Source organism: Henckelia pumila, chromosome 3 (genome assembly GCF_033568475.1).
Source record: "Henckelia pumila isolate YLH828 chromosome 3, ASM3356847v2, whole genome shotgun sequence".
In the NCBI taxonomy this organism is placed as follows: domain Eukaryota; kingdom Viridiplantae; phylum Streptophyta; class Magnoliopsida; order Lamiales; family Gesneriaceae; genus Henckelia; species Henckelia pumila.
This window is the reverse complement of record NC_133122.1, coordinates 180,023,267-180,030,203: the sequence shown is the minus strand read 5'-3', so window position 1 is coordinate 180,030,203 and position 6,937 is coordinate 180,023,267.

Genomic DNA, 6,937 nt, shown 5'->3' with positions numbered 1-6,937 from the left:
AATGTATCTGCTGTGATTCAACGAAAGTTACCTGCTAAATGCAACGATCCAGGTATGTTTTCTATTCCATGCACTATAGGGAATGTTAGACTTGAGAAGGCCATGTTAGATCTAGGAGCATCAATCAATGTTATGTCATACTCTATTTATGCATCCTTGAAACTTGGTCCATTGAATAAAACTGGAATTTTTATACAGTTAGCTGATAGGTCTAATGCATACCCTAGGGGAATAGTAGAAGATGTGTTAGTGCAAATGAATAACTTAGTATTTTCTGCGGATTTTTATGTGCTCGACATGGAAAACGATGATCACAATAGTCCTATTCTGTTAGGCAGACCATTCTTGAAAACATCTATGACTAAAATTGATGTTCACAGTGGCACACTCACTATGGAATTTGATGGAGAGGTTGTGAAATTCAATATTTATGATGCCATGAAATTTCCTGACAGTGATGATTGTGTATATTCTGTTGATATTGTGGATTATTTGGCACAAGATTATTGTGAGCATGAAGGAAAATATGAGCTAGAGGTGGCTATTGTTGCACCAATTCAGCCGGATGATGGAATTGAATTCAGTGAAGAAGTGAAAGAGATTGAGAAAATTCTGAACAATGCTCCTGAGCTACCTCAGTCAGGTAATGTTTCTTATTTATATTTGCCAATTTATAATACTTGGCGCCTTCAATCTGTTTTGCAGGCACCAGTTGTTGAACTGAAGACGCTTCCCAAACATCTTAAGTATGTTTTTCTTCGAGAAGGAGAAACATTACCAGTCATCATCTCCAATAGTTTGGAAGCCGAACAAGAGGAGCAATTGGTCAAAGTTCTAAGGGAGCACATGACTGCTATTGGGTGGACCATAGTAGACATCAAGGGAATTAGCCCTTCTACATACATGCACAGGATTCTGATGGAGGAAGGAGCAAATCTCTCGCGTCAACGGCAAAGGAAGTTAAACCCACCTATGATGGAGGTGGTGAAGGCTGAAATTCTGAAACTCCTTGAATTAGGAGTCATCTACCCAATTTCTGACAGTCAGTGGGTCAGTCCGGTCCAAGTGGTACCCAAAAAAACCGGAATTACTGTGGTGAAGAACAAGGATGACGAATTGGTTTCCACCCGCATTCAAAATGGGTGGAGGGTTGTATAGACTATAGGAAGTTGAATGCTAGAATCCAAAAGGACCACTTTCCTTTACCCTTTATTGATCAGATGATTGAAAGGTTAGCATGTCATTCTTACTATTGTTTTCTTGACGGTTATTCTGGTTATTTTCAGATCGCGATTGCGCCAGAAGATCAGGAGAAGACGACATTCACTTGTCCGTTCGGAACCTTTGCATATCGACGGATGCCCTTTGGACTTTTTAATGCACCAGCCACTTTCCAACGATGTATGATTAGCATTTTTTCTGACTACACTGAGCATATCTTAGAGGTTTTTATGGATGATTTTACTGTCTATGGTGATTCATTCGAAAAATGCTTATCTCATCTTGCTCTAGTCCTGAAGCGGTGTGTCGAAACCAACCTAGTTCTAAATTCTGAAAAATGTCATTTTATGGTTGGGAAAGATATTGTTTTGGGCCATGTCGTCTCATCTAAGGGAATAGAAGTAGATAAAGCTAAAATCGATATTATTCAGTCTCTACCTTACCCCGCAAGTGTGCGGGAAGTGCGATCTTTTCTTGGCCATGCAGGTTTTTACAGGAGATACATTCAGGACTTTGCCAAGATCGCAGCCCCTATGTGCAAACTGTTGCAAAAAGATGTCTCGTTTGAGTTTGATGAACCATGCAAAAAGTCTTTTGACAAACTTAAGGACTCCTTGACATCTGCACCAATCATCCAACCACCGGACTGGAGCAAACCGTTTGAAATCATGTGTGATGCCAGTGACTATGTTGTAGGGGTGGTTTTGGACCAGAAAGTTGGAAAAGCATCGCATGCTATCTACTACGCTTTGCGTATTTTGAACGATGCCCAACGAAATTATTCTACTACTGAGAAAGAACTTTTAGATGTCATTTTTGCGTTAGAAAAATTTCGCTCTTATTTACTTGGTGCTAAAGTCATTGTTTATTCTGATCATGCACCTCTTCGTTTTCTGATGGCAAAGAAGGAGGCAAAACCAAGGCTAATAAGATGGATACTACTCTTGAGCGAATTTGATGTGGAAATCAAGGACAAAAAAGGAACGGAGAATCGAGTCGCTGACCACTTGAGCCTTCGAGTTCATATTGATCAGGAGCTGAGCTTGCGAGAAGAATTTCCTGATGAGCAACTGTTTTCAGCAAGCACATAATTACCCTGATATGCAAATATTGTGAATTATTTAGTTACTAATGGGTTTTCCTCTGAATTTTCTAAGGCACAGAGAGATAAAGTGAGAAGCGATGCTAAGTATTTTGTGTGGGATGATCCATACTTGTGGAAACACTGCGCTGATCAAGTCATACGATGATGTGTACTGGCAAGCGAGGTAATTCCTATTCTCACATTTTGTCACTCATATGCTTGTGGTGGTTACTTTGGAGCTAAAAGAACAACGAGGAAGGTGTTGGACAGCGGATTTTTCTGGCCTTCCCTATTTCGAGATGCTTACATTTTTTGTAAGTTGTGCACTCAATTCCAGAAGACAGGTAATATATCCCAGCGTAAGGAGATGTCTCAGCAACCTATTTTAGTTTGTGAAATATTTGATGTTTGGGGCATCGAATTCATGGGACTTTTTCGTAGTTCGTATGGATATATATATATATATATATATATATTGCTTGTTGTGAATTATGTATCAAAATGGGTGGAAGAAAAAGCCATCCGTACTGATGATTCTAAAGTGGTTGCAGAGTTCATCAAGCACAATATTTTCTCTAGGTTTGGGATTCCACGAGCCATCATCAATGATAGAGGAACGCACTTCTGCAACCGAACTGTGGTTGGTTTTTTGAAAAAGTACCATGTGACGCACAATATCTCCACTGCATACCATCCACAATCCAATGGTCAAGCTGAGGTTTTGAACAGAGAGATCAAGTCCATATTAGAGAAAACATTTAATCCTACAAGGAAGGACTGGAGCTTGCGCTTGGATGACGCTTTGTGGGCTTACCGAACCGCGTTCAAGACGCCAATTGGAATGTCCCCATATCGGCAGATATTTGGGAAACCTTGCCACCTGCCCGTAGAATTGGAGCATAGAGCCTATTGGGCTATCAAAAACTTTAACATGCAGATGAATGAGAGTGGCGAGCATCGGAAGTTGCAGTCGCAAGAATTAGAGGAGATACACAATGATGCATATGTCAGTTCAAAGATTTACAAGGACAAGACAAAGGCCTTCCATGACAAGATGATTTCTAGACGAGAATTCGAAGTCGGGCAGAAAGTTCTGCTCTATCACTCACGAATCCGATTATTTCCAGGTAAGTTGCGTTCACGTTGGAATGAACCGTTTGTTATTACTAATGTCTTTCCCCATGGTGCAGTCAAAATTCAAAGCTTGGACACATCCAAAATATTCAAGGTGAATGACCACAGACTTAAACACTACTATGAAGAAGTCCAAGCGAATGTAGGAGAGGACGAGCATGATCTCACATTAGATGCTCCACCAGATGTCGAATAAATCGCAGCATGCAGTCGAGATATAGACTGACTATAAATTTAGCGCTGACTGTGAGGCAACCCAGTGTTCTTCATTTCCTTTTCCTTGTTTTTTTCTTTTAGCATTTTATTTTCTTCCCTTGTTTTTAATTTTTTTTTCGAAAATTAGAAAAAATATATATATATATATATATATTTTTTGATTTTTTTTTGTCTCGCTCAATCGGGTACTCTTTACCGATTGAGCGAAATCACTCTTTTGCGGAGGCAGAAAGTTGGTAATTTTTTGCTCGCTCGATCGGTTAATCTTTACCGATCGAGCGGGCGTGTTTTTAAAGTAAGGCAGTAAGTTTGCATGTTTTCTCTCGCTCGATCGGTTACATCTTACCGATCGAGCGAGATCACTTTTATTAAGGACATAAAGTTTGGCACTTTGGTCTCGCTCGATCGATCACATCTTACCGATCGAGCGAGACACTTATAACGCGATTTTAAACGCGATTCCCCTTCTCCCCTCTCTCATTCTATCATCCCATCTTTCTCTAAATCCCTAACCCCAAACCCTTAAATATCAATTTTTCACGCAATCTTCATCTTATACCGCAGGTACACAGAGCTTACATCACCACTATGTTCCGGTCTTCATCTTCGATTATCCCCTGCATTCTGGCGACTTACACGGCGGTTCTCCACTCTCACCGCCCCTGTTATGCCGCTCATTTGCCACCGGCCGTTTTGCTGATTCTTCTCCGTTTCCGATCATCATCCTTTGCCGTTCACCTCCACCGGCCCTCATCTTCTCTGATTTGGTCTCTCATACCTCGGAGTCCACCGGAATTTTGTTTGCACGCCAATTGTTCGACGAATCGCCTCTACTACTATTTGTGCCATCTTTGGGACATCATGCCGGCTAAACGCACTCGAGAGACCGACAAATCTTCTCGCCAAGGCGCCCGGGCATCCAACACTTCAATCAACCTTGCCGGCCGATTCGTCAATCAAGCGGCCCGGGATAGATATAACCACGCGAAGGCCCATCGCTCCCCTATTACTGAGAGGGGTTTTGAACTTGACTTTACAGATAGCGAGGTGGCTATCAAAGTTGCTAACCGTGGTTGGGGGACATTCTGTAGGCATCCTGATCCGGTCGTTGTCCCTCTTGTTAGGGAATTCTATGCCAATGCTGCTGAACGTGCTGATGGTAAAACTTTCGACCGAGGTACTTGAAAGAGTGGGTGCCCAGTGAGCCAACTTGTGGCTATGGGCTTTGATGACTCTTTGTACAAACGATCTTTTGTTTAATGTAATTTACACTTTTATTAATGGCAATGACTTTATCTTTCTTCATATTGTTATATTATGATATACTATTGTTGTTTTGATAAAGACCTTGAATATACTATAGTGTATGTAAGATGTGGTAGAACATGGGGATGTCTATCATGAAATACATCTTATAGTCACTGTATATTCTAAACTGTTCCTAGTCGATTGAGCCGTCCGATAATAAGGATAAGGATCGCTCGAGTTTGAGACTAGCATTTGCGATGCGGAGTACCACGTTTCATTGGTAGGGAACATGGAGATGTTCGAAGCATGCAAATGGATATTCATAGGATGAATAATCGAACTACCCTATCCGGACTTTTCCAAGTGGTTATCACTTATCGAGTGGATAAAGTCCGCGTTTTTGGTTGTACACCATTAGTCCTTACTACTTGAAACATCATGGAGACTCTATATGCTAGTACTGTGCTTTGACTCGTTTACCGACTCTATGGGGGTCATCAGGTGTCGGGATTGGGTACAGTTACAACACATATAGGAGTCGATGCATTGTTGTCAAGGATTCACCACATACTTGCGAGTGTGGATATCCTATGCGATCTGAGGAGATATTAGTGTGACGAATCTCTGGCCAGAGTACTTGATGTGATTTAAGAAATGGTTTCTTAGTAGCACATGCGATGTCACTAATTTGATCTTCAAGATGTATTGCATAGTTATCGAATCTTGAGCGACTCTCGATATACCAATGGTTGTTGATTCGATCGGGATATATGGATGAAGGGACCGTACTGTACGCTAACCAAAATCTACTGGTTCTTGTAGGCACTATCAGTGATACCTAGGGAATCATGGGGCGATGTTGCTAGGCGCTTTACCATGATTCGTTGGGCAAGTCGGAAATCGTTGTTCCGAGTCACAAGGAGTTGTGAGCCCACGGCTAGCTGTATCCCTGAACCATTGAGGGTCACACAGTGTAATGAAGTTTTAATCCCCGTTGAGATAGTTAAATTTAAAGAGTTAAATTTAATGAATAAAGAAGTTGGACTTCTTAAATAAGAGTAAGGGAGTAGGATTTCCTAAAATGACATAGGGATGTACATTTTTGGAAACCACTGAATTCGGATTCAGGAAAATTTATCTTGACTTTAAAATGTGCAGAAATGGTTTCTGTGCACATTGGTAAAATCGGTTTATCAATCGGAGTCACGATGAATTTTATATTAATTTCTGAACATGCGGGCTTTGCTTGTCGGGCCTCAACTTATGACTAATGGGCCCTAAGGTGTTAGTGGCCTGCATTATAAATAAGTTATTGCAGTACAAAAATTACACACAGTTGGTCATAATTTTGAGAGAGTTTTCGAAAAAAAAACCCTAGCTCTCTCTAGAAATTCGGCCGCCCCTCCCTCTCTCTGTCAGAGATTTTCCGGTCTGTGATTTTGAATTGCAGACAGGATTAGCGAATCAAATTCGTTATTCTCTTCGCAGAAAACTTCTGATAGATTTTCTAGTGCAATCTATCAGAGGGATTAAACCTCCATTCGTGGACCTGATTGAAGGAAAGCTTGTTCATCAGTTCCAGGGAGATACAAGAAGCGCAGAGAAATCTGTGTGGTGTCCAATAATCTCGCTTCGAGATTGAAGGTAAAATTTAATAATAGTTATTTAATTTTACACACACAAATAATTTAATCGTATGGTTGATACCCACACTATGGAATTGTTCCATACTAAAAATTTTAAACTTCCGCTGCACCGGGTATCAATCGTGATTGATCTGAACGCCAGTTTTCCAACAGTGGTATCAGAGCCAGGTTGCTCAGATCAAACGATTAAATTAATCGATTGTACAAAAATTTTTGAGTCTTGGTTTTTTAAAACAAAATAAATATTTTAAATAAAAAAAAAAAAAATTTTTCGGGCAAAACCCGGGCAGCGATTGGATCGCTGCCCGGTGGGGCAGCGACGGTCGCTGCCCCGGGCGGCGCACGGCGCCGCCCAAAGGGGGCGCACAGCGCCACCCACGGCGGCGCA